We start from the raw sequence: 18628 nt of genomic DNA, 5'->3' as shown, positions 1-18628 counted from the left end.
GCTTCGTTTTTCAGTTCTTTGTATTCAATATTTCTTTGTTAAATTAACACTGAAACAAAAACAGATTAACTTAAATATAAAATTACACAAACAAAGAAGGCACTGATTGTTAAAATGTTTCTGGGATTAGTCTGTATCTGGGATAATTATATTTTATATATTTTTCACTACAACAACTATTAAGAGTGCTCTCCGTCTCTCTGTAATTAGAGCACTCTTCAGTTCACCACCAGCATCCACTATTATTAAACCTCCTTCGAAATTTTCATCAGAAAGAGTTTACTAGAATTTACCACTAGACCAGGGCGAATCTGTAAAAAATATTAGTACGTTTGGATGTTGAGAGGTGATATTTTTTTGCAGAAAATACTTGAAAATAACTCATATAATATTATTTGAGTTATCCTCCCACTCAAAAAGGTCCGGAACGTTGTTTAAATAATCAAAATATAAAAAATTGAAGAAAAAATTAGATTTTTTTTTCGTTTTTTGATTATAACTTTAAAACTATTCATTTCCAAGAAAAGTTACATTAACGTAAAGTTGCATATTTAAATTTACTACAATATAGGATTAGTTAAAAATTTTAAAAATTGTCACCCTTGTTGCAAAATAGCAGTAATTGCGAAAAAAACATAAAAAAACAAGTATTCGCATTTTACGTTTTTCAACCATTTCTGCTATACTTGGGACCTTCATATTTCACGTAGAAAAACTATATGATACAATAAAACAATACTGTAAATTTCATTAAAATTGGTTTAATACATTGTGGAAAATAAATTTTGAAATCCAGCTTTCGCAAAAAAAATATTTTTTCAAAATGTGGCAGGATTGAAAATAAAGCCGAAAGCAAGTTATACTTCTTTACCGGCAATAGAGGGTGATTTTTTTATATGTTAAAACCTATCAGCCCGGCGCATGCGCATTATAACTTTGTTCTGATTGGATGTTCAAATGACATGTCAAAAATTATCCGATATGGCAGCTGTGGTTTGGAGGTAAAGGTAAAGGTAAACAAATGTATAATATATTAGTTTTATTGTTGTGAGGACAGAAACAAAAAAGTTTATAATATTGTAGTGACTTTTAAATAGTTTTTAAAAGCAACAGGTACGTAATAATTGTTAATGTATCATGGGTATAAACCTACCTATTTGATCTGCCAAAATACATAGTATGTAATACTTTTATTTATATAATTTGATTACCATCAAAATTTCTATCAATATTCACCTAATATATTGTTTTTTTACTCTATGTTTTGTTGTATTTTTTCAATTCTAAATCATTTCAATTCAAAATTAAAATAATTTGATCAATTTTCAAAATATGTATCAAAATATCACAAGTTTAATCCGTTTAGTTAGTCGATCTTCGTAAATAATGACACATAGTGTCCGTGGCTAAGCGGAGAAGGCGAAAGAATTCCAATACCAACCGCTCTTATCAGCGCTGGTTCAAGTCCCAATAGAAACTTTCTTTTTTGTTTTTTTTTTAATACATTTTATGATTGTAAGTATATTTATTATATAATTGTATTTTCAGAAAATACGTATTTAGTTAAAAAAAATTTCGACAATTAATGTTCAGACATCTTTTGTGGCTTGTTTAATGTATTTGTGTGTGTTTTATTCTTTTATTATTTTAATTTTTGGCACTGTTCTAATAAAAATGTTTGAGAAGTAGTAAGTATAAATTAGTTTAATATTTAAACAAAATATAAATAAAAAGTATATTAATTTCATTTAAATCATATAATAGAAGATAACTTCTTACGTGCGTACAAAGTACACACACATTCTTTTTTTGCATAATATGCAAATATATAGAAGAATACTGTACCTTTCATTTGAAATTTGCAAAATTAAAATCGGTTAGCTACCACGACGTCAGGAGTTTTTTATATATAAACAATAATTTTTGGTACTAAGCGCAGGACAGCGGATATGTTTGCTCTGTTTGGGCACTACAATGACCTTTGATAATGATTGATACATTTTAATTTTTAGTACATTTCGATATAAATAAATAAATTTATTTATTGCAAAATAAAAACAAATACTCTGTCCTTTGAAATAACACTTTATTTGTTCATATATTTTAACTTAGAGAATATAAGTTTATTATTTTTAAATATATATGCAATTGTTTAAACAATATTTCACAAACAATAATCAAATTAGTTTGATTTTTGTGAAATTAAAATATTACAATTCAACAAAATATAGAGTAAGAAAATAATATGTTAGACAAAGATTGGAAGAAATGTTGGTGGAAATCAACTTGTGTGAATCGAACACCGCTGTCCTGCGCGTAGCACCAAAAATTAATGTTTATTTAAAAAAATTCCTGACGCCGTGGTAGTTAACCGATTTTAATTTTGAAAATTGCAAATGAAAGGTACAGTATTCTTCTATATGTAAGAAAACCTTCAACTTGCTGTCTGCTTCATTTTCAGTCCTGCAACATTTTGAAAAAATAAATTTTTTTTGCGAAAGCTGGATTGCAATATTTGTTTTGCAAAATCTATCAAAAAAAAACTTAATAAAATTTACAGTATTGTTTTATTATATCATAAAGTCTTTCTGGGTAAAATACAAAGGTCCTAAGTGTAGCATAAATGGTTGAAAAACGTAAAATGCAAATACTTGGTTTTTATGTTTTTTTTCGCAATTATTGCTATTTTGCAACAAGGATGACAATTTTTAAAATTTTGAACTAAATCTGTATTGTAGGAAATTTAATTACGCAACCTTTATGTCAATACAACTTTTCTCGAAAGTGAATATTTTTAAAGTTATAATAAAAAAACCAAGAAAAAAATCGATTTTTTTCTCATTTTTTGACATTTTGATTTTTTAAACAATGTTCCGGACCTTTTTGAGTAGGAGAATATCTCAATTGTTATTATATAAGTTATTTACAAGCAATTTCTACAAAAAAATATGAGTCACCTCTCAACGTCCATCTCAAAACAGGTGCGCTCTGGATTAATGAAAGATTACCCATGAACGATCATATCAATCACTTATTTTGTATTTGCTGTCTTTTCCTATATCTGCTGTTCATGGGTAATCTTTTATTTTTCCGACTGTATATGTCTTATCGAGGTAAATAATGGACCTGCTTCGGTTTCTGATTAAGTTTTAATTCGCGTATTTCAATTCCCGTTCTGTATAAAGTTCTAATATGCGCCTTACATATGTATTCGAACGGTAGTTTGTTAGAAACATTTGAATAACTTTTGAGAAAAACACTTTAGTACCTCTTTGATTAGTATAAACAAACTCCAACCATGTATTTGCACTGGGACCTGTCGCTAGCAAAATTAAATTGTTTGTTTACATTGACAATCGCCGAAAGCAAAACTAAATCCAATAGCCGGCTAACAGTTTTGTTTTGCCAGAAAAAGATCCTCGAGGTATGAGTACAAGGAATTCTGTGGGGATCTAGCCTTTGGCGAGGCTAGGGTCTGAGTTGGCATTTTTTTGCAAGGTACTGAGTTCCCCCAATACTATCATTTTCCATTTTTTATTTCATTATGAAAATGTATGAATTAGCGTAACCTGGTGGAATGTGATCAAAGGATGGATTAGCTCGGCAGATTAGCATGATTGAGTTTTTTTATACACTTCTGGCAATCGACAGTAGGTTTGTTAATTTGTATCATCGTTTTTGTGCTTGATATTTTCAGTTTTTTTTTTGTTCAATGCTTTTTTGTTAAATTAACACAGACACCGACATATAATTTTATTATAAATTTGACATTATAAAATTACGCAAACAAAGGAGGAACTGGTGAGAAACTGCAAAGATCTCCTCAATAACATGGCAAAAGACAATAAAGTGTCTTTAATATGAGTGCCGAGTCACGAAGGGGTGCATGGGAACGAACGAGCAGATATGTTAACGAAACAAGGCTCGAGAGAAACTTTTGAACATCCAGAACCTTTCTGTGGCATCACTAAAGGTGCTAAGACAAAACGAAGTTCAATAATGACTGATAAAGAATCAACCAAATTAATGGAGAACGTTGAACCTCAATAAACGAGAGATCAAAACGGTCACTGAAATGGTGACTGGACATTGCTGTTTAGGTAATCACCTATACAAACTTGATAAGGTGATTGAACCATGGTGCAGAAAGTGAGAAATGGAAGAAGAGACTGCCTTACACAATAAACATACTATGCCATTGCAGTGTGCTAGGTGATGTAAGGCAGGACTTCACTGGCCAAATGAGGTTTGAACCAGAAGAGATCCTAAAACTACCAATAAGAAAACTGTTGGCCTTCGTTGAGGTCACAGGACTTATTAAAGTTTAAGGAGAAGAACAAGGTTTGGTACAAAGGTCTTATGACCAAATGCCAGAGACTAACGAGTCTCGCCTGAGTTAAGAAGAAGAAGAGAATGGAGAAACTGCCACACTGATTGTTAAAATGATCCTGGGATTAGTCTGATGTGTTCTTTATCTATTCGTCTGCTATATTTTCACTGTACATACCTACACTGTGGAAGATACCTCCACATTGGAATGGATGAAATACAATTATTTCTGTTTCTTGTTTTAAAACATTGTAAAAAACGCTGAGACGAATATAAATGTGATGTTTAAACATAAATTTAAATGAAAGTCTTTAAACCTAATAAAAATATTTGTAAAATAAAATACTTTTAAAAGATTTTAAATTGAAAAGCTTATTGGACCATTTTCCCGGTGACAACCTCCATGGCTTCTAAAAATTTCAAGCCAGATGGATGCTGCAGTGAAGACAAGAGGGAATTTTAAAAAGTTACAATTCACAACCCCGTCTACAAAGGTCTCTAACCTAAGTAAAAATTAAGACAGTTTTGGCTTCGCGTTGCAACTGAATAAAAATGGTATACATTTTTATTTTATAAATTTAAATGTTTAAAAATTTAGTTGGCTATTGGGATAAACCGTAATCGTACCCCCTCCTAACTGCCAAAGTGTCATGGCCGCCGTCGGGACCTATTGTGCTGACATTTACAATGTTTACATATAGAAAAGTTTGTTTTTTTCTGCTTATAATGCCGTTTTCTAAAGATATTAGTGAACAAAATCGATTTGCTAACAATATTTAATATATTTTAAATGTGCTAAAATTGGATTCAACAGCAAAAGTCGCATAAAGAACATATAAATAACGAATTTGTTTACCTATTACAAATGGGGTTATGTGGTTGTAACTGTTTATTTTGGGAATAAAATGAAAATGATCAATTAAACGACTGGAAAACTGTAAGTATTACAATTAAAACATGTTTATCCTATCACAAGAGTTCACTTCATTTTAAGAAAGCTAATTATTATTATACAATAGACATTTATAAACTGCCATGTACTTTTAAGGTTACTTTTGATCTGTTTTCAAAGCTTATGATTAAATGTTACCTCTTTATTAATTAGATTTGCCAACAAAAGATGCATGATTAAGGCCAAATGCAATTCCTTTGCTAAAGTCATAAAAAAAGTACCAATACAGTTAAAAAAATTATTTTAAAAAGGTCTCTCAAAAGACATGAAAATATACAACAACTCAAAAAACTAGAGAATGTAAAGAAAGCCAGGTTATTGGAAATGGAATTCCTGTTTAATTGAAAGCCACTAAACTATCCAAGACTTTTCAGAATCAAATGTGTCAACTTGTAAAACGATTCTTCTGACATTTTTAGTAAAAACCAGATTATCCTCAAGAAAAATTCTGTTTTAAGCGAAACTCAAAGTCATATATATAAATATTATTTTGTGAATGTGTCATCTTTGAATGAAACAAATTTTTTACCTAAACAATTAAATGTATGGATCTAATTAAAAACAATGCTGAATCAAGTACAGTAGAAATACAATCCTTTGAACTTCTAAATGTGATTGTTAAAAGTGTCGAGATAGCTACTGCATAGGGATTCGAAAGGGATAGACTTGTTATGAACGCACTTGATCATGTACTTCTTACTGTTATAAAGTTGAAACAAAACTTATTTTATGCTTTTTTATCAGTCACTTTTAATTGTGTATCAAATTTACGTGGTACATCCTGCAAAAATTGCTAAAATGCAAACATTATATTTATTTTCTGTGTTACATTGGATACTATGATTGAATGTCTTCCTCTTTTAGATAGTGAAGTGAAGAACATCTTGAAGTTCCAATGATGTTTCAAGATGAGATAAATCGAAATAATGGTTGTATGTTAGAAGGACAGAGAATACGAAGAAATGTTATTGCTGCATACTTGTGTAGTGAAATACAAACTTCAAACATTATAATATATTTTTTTATTTCAAACATTTCATATGATTATGAAAGAACATCTTCCTCTTTAAAACAATGAAGAAGTGAAGAACATAATAAAGTTCCAACGAAAATGATTCCAGATGAGGAAAATCGAAATAATGGTTGTATGTTACGTGTATAGAGAATACGAAGAAATGTTATTGCTGCAAACTTAGTGTAGTGAATTAAAAACTTATTGTCAAATACAAATCAATTTATTTCATACTTTTATAATATATAGTGGTACAATTTTATATGTGTTCAAATAAAAATATTAATAAATAAAATACAATAAACACAAATCATGTATATCTTACAATGAATTACAAAATCAAAAATTAATTACAAAAATATCAAAATAAACCTAAAATATTAAAAAGTAACCCATAATTTTTATAGTACCTACATACTTTGGTTGGTACTCTAATAATTTGGAAATCCATTAAAGTTTGTAGATGGAAATTGCAGGTATCTAAAAAATATATAAAGTAACTCAACAATCTCTTTTCAATTAGGGTTGCAGTTGATAAAGATGAATGACCCTTGCTCGGGAAATCAAATGTATCTAAAAAAAATTAAGTAACAGCTTTCTAACAAAACAATCTTAGCACTAAACGGAAACAAAGATACTGGTAAGTATTAAAACATTTTTTGAAAAATCTTTCTGAAAGTGAAAATAAAGACTACTCTCTATGGGAACAACTAAAACTTGGCATGCTTTACAAAAAAATGTATCCAGAACAAACTTCTTCTCTATAAGGCAATACTACGACAAGTCTGGATGTACAGGATTTAATTCTGGGGAACTGCCAGTAACACAAATATGCAAAGACTACAAAGATTCCAATCCAAAGTCTTTCATGATGTCCGATTTTTTTAGTGCCACTACCAAATATCACGCTAAACTTAAAATTCTTACAATGAAGATAGCTAAAGCTTGAGTACACATAGATAGATCCAGCCAAATAAATAAAAACATTTAATGTATGTAAAATGTATGTTAGTCTTCTTCCACTTGCAGAAGATATTTTCAGTTGTTTGTGCCACTGTGAACTTAAGATCTCTAATATTAACCGATGATAAATTTATGAAAACTGATTTTAAATATTAAAAACTTTCAGAGATATTTCAATTTTCGAAACATCTTATAAAAGAGTGAAAAATATTCAGAGACACCTTACAGCCATAAACCACTAAAACTAAAATATTTAATGTTTTTGTATAAATTAATATTAATATTTATGAACTTTTTAAATATATCTTTAAAAATTTTATGATAAATAAAATGTTTTTGAGTAAAGGCAATATTTTTTTGTATGGTAATAGAAAAGATTAATATTTGAAATCATATACAGTGTGTCTACGGATGGGGTGCCCAAGAGGAAAAACTTTTTTATTTTCAATTTTAGCGAAAAATGTCATTCTTGATAAAAAGTTTTGCTTGTTCTAAAACCCCATAAAATGAACTAAAATTCAAGTTTTTCAAATCCTGCTTATTTTTATAGCCAATTTTATGTAAATCCCTATAAATTTTTGCACTAAGTTCGAAATTGTAACAATAATAACTTGGGAGAACAACCCTTTCACTTCTCTGGATTACGAAGCCAGACTTTGTCGTTCTCCTTGAATCATCCAATTATTTATTAATTAAATAATTATTAATACAACAATTTTAATAATGAAATTTATCACAAGATAAATTCTTTATTGAACGCTTAACATTGTCAAAAAAATTGACAATTCGCAAATTATTTATCGAAGTTGATAGTTACTAAGCTACATTGTGGCTTGGCAACACTAGATTATTGTTAAGATTTCAAACTTAGTGCAAAAATTTACATAAAATAGGGATTTACATAAAATTGGCTACAAAATTAAGCAGGATTTAAAAACTTGAATTTTATTTCGTTTTATGGGGTTTTAGAACAAGTAAAACTTTTTATCAATAATGACATTTTTCGCTAAAATTGAAAATAAAAAAGTTTTTCCTCTTGGGCACCCCAACCGTGGACACACTGTATATAATTATAATACTAAAGTCACAATAAAGATGCACTAGAAAGAAACAAACACAAGACATGATGAATGTTATGAGGAGCACTCACAAATCATGATTTACAAAGTTTATACATTGTAAATCATGATTCGGGAGTGCTATTTGTATCATTCAACATGTCTTGGGTTGTTTATTTCTGGTGCATCTTTATTGTGAGTTTAGTATAAGAGAATTACAAGTTTTATGTTAAATCTTCTGAATCAAATTTTTGTTAGGTATCATGTCACTCTTACTAATTTTATCCCATAAACACTTTGAAATAATACATTTTTTAGTGCCATGACTGTTATCAATTGTTGGATATCATATTGGCTACCATATTCGCTATTGTGGCTTTATTGACAGCAGCTCTAACTAATGATGATGGAGTCGATTTTCCATACTATGGTCTTAGATTGTTCAGCTATGATTGTGAGATTCTACCAGAACCACATTTACCTTGGATCTTTCTCTGAATTATCAAATGCAAAAGTTCATATTTTTTAGGGTGTTTCATACCTAAGTATTATTGACCTAAGTATTCCAGCTTGTGTCTCTTTAGTCAAATGGAAATTATTATATGAAACTCTACAAGAACACATTCATATTATAATCAATTAAGTATATTAATTTTAATCACAAATGTTTATTGGTTGAGAGAGTGACTTTTTTACTTATGCTCATTCAAATATTTTTACTATTTTCTGTTAGTTTTTTAATAGTTATTTATGATATAAGTGTTAAAAGTACACATTTAAGGCACGCATGTGAAAGTCTGCAATTCACATGAGTGCCTTAAAAATGTAGTTTTTAACACACATATCATACAATATTTTTTCTACAAACGTAATTACAGAATAATATCTACAAAAACTTTTTTCTACAACTGTGTTAAAAATTCAATTTTTAGCACTCCATAAGAGCATTAAAAATGCTACTTTAAGGCACAAGTGCTTTAAAATTTTTATGGCACTGCAATTCGTATTGACCGTATAGACAATTTTGATGTAATGTCACAAAAATATAAAAATGGAATGTCAGTCAAGTTCAAGTAAAAGTTTTTGTAGATATTGTCCTGTAATTACGTTTGTAGAAAAAATATTGTATGATATGCGTGTTAAAAAGTACATTTTTAAGGCACTCATGTGAATTGCAGAACTCGCTATCGCTCATTCTGCAAACTTTCACATGCGTGCCTTAACCCTTAAACGCCCAAGGGTGGGTAAAAAATGTCCACCTAATGCGTATTCCCTTGTAACTTATTTATTACATGTGTAAAAATTTTTCAAAAATTATTTATTGTTACAAATACAGCCCTTTATCTAATGTTAATTTGGTTTTACCGATATTTTTGAAAATAAAAGTAATATCTTGAGTTAAATATGGGTGGTCATAAAAAGTACACCTTTTGTAAAACTTGTTACTAAAGGTTTCTCTATAATTTCTCGTTGGTAGGAACATAATCCATATAATTATCGACGTATAATTACATTATCGACATAATTCTCCGCCAATGAGGAGGCTGAAAGGAAGAACGTGGAGAAAATCGACAAATTTGAATTAATGGCAGTTACGTATGTTAATTTTTATTTATATTGTAATTTTGTTTTAAGGTTTGTAAATTGTTTATATTAATATTTTAGAAGATGCTGTGTTTCTTAAGCATCATATTCTTAAGTTTAATCCATTTCCAACAACTCTCAATAAATATATTAGCTATTTTCAAGGTGGACATTTTTTACCCACCCTTGGGCGTACATGGGACCTAAAAAAGGTTGGGCGTTTAAGGGTTAAACGTGTACTTTTAACACTTATATCATAAATAACTATTACTTGAACTGACATTCCATTTTTATATTTTTTTGACATTACATCAAAATTGCCTATACAGTCAATACGAACTGCAGTGCCATAAAAATTTTAAAGCACTAGTGCCTTAAGGTAGCGTTTTTAACGCTTGTATGGAGTGCTGAAAGTTGCATTTTTAACACTGTTGTAGAAAAAATAAATTTTATGTATATTTTATCTAAAAAAGTATTTAAGCACTTAAATATTTTTTCAAAAATAGAATATTTTTATGAACTTCTTTAATTCTTTTTTATTTTAACTTTAATGCAATCTGTTATCATGATAACAATATGACAGATATAAAAAATGACACAGTGGGAACTACACTCAGGGGTGAGAACTCTTTACATATTTATATTAATTTAGTCTACATTACCATATTTCTGACTTTTTTACAAATTAGTAACTACTATCTACTTCCCAGTGGTGTAGAGATCTGTAACTTTTCTTAACCCTCTAGTGCCCTAGTTTGCCTCAAGGCGGACCATAATAAAAATTTCCATGCTTACTATTTAAGTATTTTATAGCTGCAATACCGAAACCAGCCTCTGGACTAGATCAGATAAGCATCCCGCTTTTAAAAGTTTGGGTGATCAGACAGATTTTTACCCTATAATTTTCAGTTTAGCATGATATTTGGTAGTGGTACTAAAAACATCGGACATCATAAAAGACTTCGGATTAGAATCTTAATAGTTTTTGCATATTTGTATTACTGGCAGTTCCCCAGATTTAAATCCTGTACATCCAGACTTGTCGTAGTATTGCCTTATAGAGAAGAAATTTGTTCTGGATACATTTTTTTGTAAAGCATGCCCAGTTTTAGTTGTTCCCATAGAGAGTAGTCTTTATTTTCACTTTCAGAAAGATTTTTCAAAAAATGTTTTAATACTTACCAGTATCTTTGTTTCCGTTTAGTGCTAAGATTGTTTTGTTAGAAAGCTGTTACTTAATTTTTTTTTAGATACATTTGATTTCCCGAGCAAGGGTCATCTTTATCAACTGCTACCCTAATTAAAAAGAGATTGTTGAGTTACTTTATATTATTATATTTTTTAGATACCTGCAATTTCCATCTACAAACTTTAATGGATCTCCAAATTATTAGAGTACCAACCAAAGTATGTAGGTACTATAAAAATTATATGTAACTTTTTAATATTTTAGATTTATTTTGATATTTTTGTAATTAATTTTTGATTTTGTAATTCATTGTAAGATATACATGATTTGTGTTTATTGTATTTTATTTATTAATATTTTTATTTGAACACATATAAAATTATATCACTATATATTATAAAAGTATGAAATAAATTGATTTGTATTTGACAATAAGTTTTTAATTCACTACACTAAGTTTGCAGCAATAACATTTCTTCGTATTCTCTATACACGTAACATACAACCATTATTTCGATTTTCCTCATCTGGAATCATTTTCGTTGGAACTTTACTATGTTCTTCACTTCTTCATTGTTTTAAAAAGAAAGATGTTCTTTCATAATCATATGAAATGTTTGAAATCAAAAAATATATTATAATGTTTGAAGTTTGTATTTCACTACACTAAATATGCAGCAATAACATTTCTTCATATTCTCTGTCCTTCTAACATACAATTATGTCGATTTACCTCATCTTGAAACATCATTGGAACTTCAAGATGTTCTTCACTTCACTATCTAAAAGAGGAAGACATTCAATCATACTATCCAATGTAACACAGAAAATAAATATAATGTTTGCATTTTTAGCAATTTTTGCACGATGTACCACGTAAAGTTGATACACAATTAAAGGTGACTGATAAAAAAGCATAAAATAAGTTTTGTTTCAACTTTATAACAGTAAGAAGTACATGATCAAGTGCGTTCATAACAAGTCTATCCCTTTCGAATCCCTATGCAGTAGCTATTTCGACACTTTCAACAATCACATTTAGAAGTTCAAAGGATTGTATTTCTGTAACTGTACTTGATTCAGCATTGTTTTTAATTAGATCCATACATTTAATTGTTTAGGTAAAAAAATTGTTTCATTCAAAGATGACACATTCACAAATATGACTTTCGAGTCTCACTTAAACAGAATTTTTCTTGAGGATAATCTGGTTTTTACTAAAAATGTCAGAAGAATCGTTTTTACAAGTTGACACATTTGATTCTGAAAAGTCTTGGATAGTTTAGTGGCTTTCAATTAAACAGGAATTCCATTTCCAATAACCTGGCTTTCTTTACATTCTCTAGTTTTTTGAGTTGTTGTATATTTTCATGTCTTTTGAGAGACCTTTTTAAAATAATTTTTTTAACTGTATTGGTACTTTTTTTATGACTTTAGCAAAGGAATTGCATTTGGCCTTAATCATGCATCTTTTGTTGGCAAATCTAATTAATAAAGAGGTAACATTTAATCATAAGCTTTGAAAACAGATCAAAAGTAACCTTAAAAGTACATGGCAGTTTATAAATGTCTATTGTATAATAATAATTAGCTTTCTTAAAATGAAGTGAACTCTTGTGATAGGATAAACATGTTTTAATTGTAATACTTACAGTTTTCCAGTCGTTTAATTGATCATTTTCATTTTATTCCCAAAATAAACAGTTACAACCACATAACCCCATTTGTAATAGGTAAACAAATTCGTTATTTATATGTTATTTATGCGACTTTTGCTGTTGAATCCAATTTTAGCACATTTAAAATATATTAAATATTGTTAGCAAATCGATTTTGTTCACTAATATCTTTAGAAAACGGCATTATAAGCAGAAAAAAACAAACTTGTCTATATGTAAACATTGTAAATGTCAGCACAATAGGTCCCGACGGCGGCCATGACACTTTGGCAGTTAGGAGCAGGGTTGCCAGACCGATTTATACAATTCCCCCAACCTGAACTACAAATTCCCCCAAAAATGACATTTTTTTTAAAAAATCCCCCAAAATTCTTGTGCTATTTCTTCTTCTTTTTTCTGAGCTGTCATCTGTCATTTCTTCTTCTTTTTGGGCTGTTATCTGTCATTTTTTATTCTTTTTTGGCTGTCAAGTGTCATTTTACCAGCGTAGAATTTTAGTAGATTTTATACAATATATTATAAAAATAAATCTGCCATTTACATATCTTACAAAATTATTTTGGGTCATCTTCTGATACAGGACCAATCCATTATACATAAAATAATTAATTATTAATGACCCTCACCTTTAAAATTCTATTAAACAGATTACCTTTTAGTTCAGCATCCGATTCCCTAGCAAGTCGGTATTTTCGGGTATACTCCTTTTCTTTAGGCATATTTTTAAGTTCAGCATCCGATTCCCTAGCAAGTCGGTATTTTCGGGTATACTCCTTTTCTTTAGGCATATTTTTTAGATTAACACATCTACAAACACTAATCTGAATAAATTATGCGTATTATTGAGCACACCAGAAATATAACCTTCTTCAAAGTTAATTCTAATTCTAGAAAAGTAAATAAAGTTAAACAATAGGAGATACGATTTTCTGTGTTTCACATAGGTACCATTATGAATATTTAAATACACCATCAAGCGCACAAAAACCAAATTTTGTTGTGTGGCTATTGAAGAAAACTGTAATGTTTTACAAAATAAGTTAAGTAGTTTGTATGTACTAGATGGCAGAATCGACTGTAGATGAATTTATATTAAAAGATTTTTGTGAATCACTGTTTAACTTGAAATTCAAAATCGACCAAGCAATGGAATGTGTTCTTAAAATTATACCCCAAAAAACCCCAATGCGAAAAAATTTTCCTCCAAAAAATCCCCCATGCAGTGTATACCCCCAAAAAATCCCCCAAACAAGAAAAAATACCCCAAATTTGGGGGAAATTCCCCCAATCTGGCAACCCTGGTTAGGAGGGGGTACGATTACGGTTTATCCCAATATACCTTCGATAAGAGAACGTAGAATGAATTAAACACTTTTGTTGTATTTAGGTATATGAATTTATTCAAAAATTCCTTAAAATTGATCCACAAGGTAGTGGAAATTGTACAAAACGTTTTCGGTCAAAACTGACTATCATCAGTGTGAACGTCCAATGTACAAATATTTGAAACTAGCCACTTTAATAGGCGTAAAACCTCTAAATTACATTATTGCTACTTTAAACATTAAAAAGTAGTCGACATTAAGTCGATGTCTTAATAATTGTGAAATAACATGTGGATGTACATCATCCTTGCTCGAAATTGGACATAGGTAGTGCACAAGTGAGAGGTTAATAGTTGGCCGTTGTATCTTGTATCTTTGTATGGTTGTATCTTTCAGTAGTAGTATGGTACAACTAGACCCAAACCTAGACATCCAAAGTGAAAGTTATCCTTCAACACCATATTGTTATATATGGTCCGCATATTGTTCAGTAAGAAGTCACACCATTTTGAGCCTCGGGCTTGGGGCGGGGGGAGAACTCGATAAATGAAGAGTTTTTTACGTTTTTCGTCTTGGCGGTTTAGCGTGAACAATGTTTTATATAAAAATGTTCTACATTTAATTTTAAACAGAAAAGGTCCTATCGATAATTCTTCTAAAATGAACTGTTCCAAAGTTACGGAGGTAGTATAATATAATTGATCCAAAAAAGGCCTAACCCCGTCATCCAAAATAAAAGTTCTCCTCCAACACCAAATTGTTCTATATCGTCCACATATTGTTCAGTGAAAAGTTACACCATTTTGAGCGTCGGGTTTAGTGGGAGGTGGAGGGGAGAAGACGACAAAATAATAGTTTTTACGTTTTTCGTCAATATTTTTAAACCTAAGGGATTTAGCGTGATCAATATTCTATTTAAAATGTTCTATATTAAATTTGAAACGAAAATTTTACTATTGGCAAGATATTCATGCGATATTGTCCACAGAAAGTTCAGATTAGGTTTCTCCGTACCAGAGATTTATATGGCCTAGGTCTGTAGAAGCCTCTTGGTGAGGTTGACGTTCCTTCAAGGGTTTATCAGTAACGGTACCCCGTCAAAATAGCCCCGTCGAAAAAGCTCCGACAAAATAGCCCCGACATAATATCCCGCACACAAAATAGCTCCGACAAAATAGCCTTCAGACAAAATAGCCGCGGAATAATAGCCCCGACAAAATAGCCCCGACAAAATAGCCCCAACAAAAAAGCTACGTTCAGAATTCATCATGAAATAATTCCTTAAAAATACATTTTTTCGGAAATGCTAATCATCCTCTATTCAGATGTTTATCTTAACCACATTAAATAAAAATGGTCTTTTCAGAGAACTCGAGTCCTGTCTTCTCTGCCTCTTGGAAGTTTGAACATTTAATTTAAGCGAAAATCAATGTTTATTTATTATACAAACATTTTTTTCTGTTTTCGGGCAACAGTAAAATGAATTTTAAATTAAATAAATTTAATACATTCTTCCTTTTTGTCAAATAGTCCTGTCGCCAGTGGGGGTACAACGGCCTCCTTAATTCAGATGGACTCAAGTTTTTTTATGTATTTTGATCCGTTGAACACGAATTTTTTGGGTAACAGTCGATCCGGATGTCGTTAAGATTGTTATAAACAAAGCGAGGAATCGCTTGATTGAGGAATCACATAACAGCGATTTTTTGCATAACAAAACATTTTTTTGTATTTTTTGGGTCATTCTAAGCAAAAAATGTTTTTAAAAGTTTTTTCGTAGGATGCATAGTTTTCGACAGAAACGCGGTTGAACTTTCAAAAAATCGAAAAATTGCAATTTTTGAACCCGAATAACTTTTGATTGAAAAATAAAGTAGCAATTCTGCTTACTGCATTTGAAATTTCAAGTCAAATTCTACCGGTTTTGAGATTACTTTCATTGCTAAAAATTAATTTTTTTATTGTTAAACAAAGCTATAAATACATAGTAATTGAATGATGGTTTCAATGCATTTCATATTTGAAATGGAACGAGTAGGCGCGCATACACACAATTTCTACGGAGATTACGTACATTTAAAATGCATGCATTGGGCACGGGAAACACTATGTGTTTATGGCTTTGTTTAACAAATAAAAACTTACTTTTTAGCAATGGAAATAATCAAAACCGATAGAACTTGACTTGAACTTTCAAATGCAGTAAGCAGAATTGCTATTTTATTTTTTAATCAAAAGTTATTCGGCTTCAAAAATTGCACTTTTTCGATTTTTTGAAAGTTCAACCGCGTTTATCTCGAAAACTATGCATCCTACGAAAAAACCTGAAAAAACATTTTTTGCTGAGAATCAGCCAAACAATTAAAAAAAATGTTTTGTTTTGCGAAAAATGGCTGTTATGTAATTCCTCAAGTTCTTTGTTTAAAACAACCTTATCGACATCCGGATCAACTGTTACCCAAAAAATTCGTGTTCTACGGGTCAAAATACATAAAAAAACTTGGGTAAGTCCATCTGAATTAAGGAGGCCTTTGTACCCCCCCTGGCGACAGGACTAAAATAATTTAAATTAAAAAAAAGTTTTTGGACACCTTGTATAAATAATTATGTAATTGTTTATATTACTAAATAGAGAATTATACAGGGTGTCCAGAAACTCTACCGACAAACGAAGACAGGAGATTCCTCAGATAATTTTAAGACAATTTAACCCAATTCACCTAGTCCGAAAATGCTTCTTAAGGGAGCTAGAGTTCTTTGAAGATTGCGTCATGAAATTAGTTTTTTTTAAATACCTCCAGAACGCTTCTATTTAGAAAAACGAAAATTGGTATGCATATTTACTCTTCAGAGATGAATCGATTCCATCCGTTGCAAATTTCTAATACCGATCATAGGCGTGCGTTCTGGGTAGAGCAACGAGTATTTTATCGCATAACTTTTTGTCCTTAACTCTTATACATTTTTAATACCGGATTATTAAATTGTGAGGTATTCTAGTACTAAAAGGTACTCTTGATATAAGTCGGTAGGACACACGGTTTTCTAGAAAAATCGATTTGAAAGTTTTTCGTTTTTGGAATTTGAAAAAAAATTGAAAGAACTTTTCAACAAAAAACGAAGTATGTTACCAACATAAAGTAAGAGTAACTTTTAGTACTCGAATACCTCATAATTTAATAATCTAGTGTCAAAAATGCTCAAAAATTCAAGACAAAAAGTTATGCTATAAAATAGCTGTTGACCTACGCAAAACAGACGCCTATGACCAGTACTAGAAATTCGCAATTAATGAAATCGATTTATCTCTGGAACATAAATAAATGTACCAGTTTTCGTCTTTCTAAACAGTTTTTTTTTTAATTTTTTTTTAATTCAAAAAGCGAAAAGCTTTCAAATCGGTTTTTCTAGAAAACGGTGTGTCCTACCAATTTAAAACAAGAATACCTTTTAGTACTAAAATACTTCCTTATTTAATAATACAGTATCATAAATGCATAAAAATTAAAGATAAAAAAGTTATGCGATAAAATAACCGTTGCCCTACCCAAAACGGACGCCTATGATCGGTACTAAAAATTTGCAATGGATGGATTAGATTTATATCTTGAAGATAAATACGCGTACCAATTTTTGTTTTTCTAAATAGAAGCATTCTGGAGGTATTTAAGAAAAACTAATTACAAGACGCCATCTTCAAAGAGCTCTAGCTCCCTTAGGAAGCATTTTCGGACTAAGTGAATTGGGTTAAATTATCTTAAAATTATCTGAAAAATCTCCTGTCTTCGTTTGTCGGTAGAGTTTCTGGACACCCTGTATAACCTTTCAAATGAGCTTAAAAATAAAAATCGATCTATTTCAGGTTTTTTCCTTAATGTCGCCGGTTTACGAAATAACGAATTTATTCCTTCCATTTGCACCATAATTTACGTCTGAATTGCTGATATGAATGAGTCAGATTAAATTAAGTTATTAGAAGATATTTTTTACTGAGCAACAACATTTTTGTTTAATTTATTAATATTTTGTATTTTGACAACGACGTCCGAAGTGGAAGTCGAAACGTTAATAAAATATTTTTTTTAAGTAAATTGTGGCTTATTTTCCAATTAGGATATCTAGCAATTTAAAATAAAATGTACTCCGTTAAAAGGTAAAACTTTTTATTGGAGGTGTTTTCTAAGAGGCTCTTCTAGCCGGAGCTATTTTAGCCGGGGCTGTTTTGACCGGGGCTATTTTGTGTGCGATCTATTTTGTCGGAGCTATTTTGTTTGCGGGCTATTTTGTCGAGGCTATTTTGTGTCCGGGCTATTTTGACGGGGCTTTTTTGACGGGGATGTTTTGACCGGGCTATTTTGACGGGTCACGATCAGTAACATATCACCGGTCAATCCTGTTAAAAAAATTAGTTTCTTCCGTAATAATGTTATAATTTGTCCAAAGAGTGTAAAAAATATGGAAAACCTCCACTTTACACTCTCCGTAAATCCGGTACCGTTGATTTTAGAACAATTATGCTTTCGTTTCAAATTTAATG

General features: G+C 30.3%; 1 long non-coding RNA gene across 1 annotated transcript; it reads left to right on the top strand.

Annotated features, from left to right (window-relative positions):
• Window positions 1-4826: 4826 nt before the first annotated feature.
• LOC126889354 (uncharacterized) lies at window positions 4827-6603 on the top strand. The gene is made up of 2 exons (XR_007700003.1): window positions 4827-5266; window positions 6146-6603. It is a non-coding gene; the product is annotated as an uncharacterized LOC126889354 (long non-coding RNA).
• The last annotated feature ends 12025 nt before the right edge of the window (window positions 6604-18628 follow it).

The sequence above is a fragment of the Diabrotica virgifera genome, chromosome 8, assembly GCF_917563875.1.
Source record: "Diabrotica virgifera virgifera chromosome 8, PGI_DIABVI_V3a".
Lineage (NCBI taxonomy): Eukaryota > Metazoa > Arthropoda > Insecta > Coleoptera > Chrysomelidae > Diabrotica > Diabrotica virgifera.
Note: the sequence above shows the minus strand (reverse complement) of the source record. Positions and strands in the feature narration are given on the sequence as shown.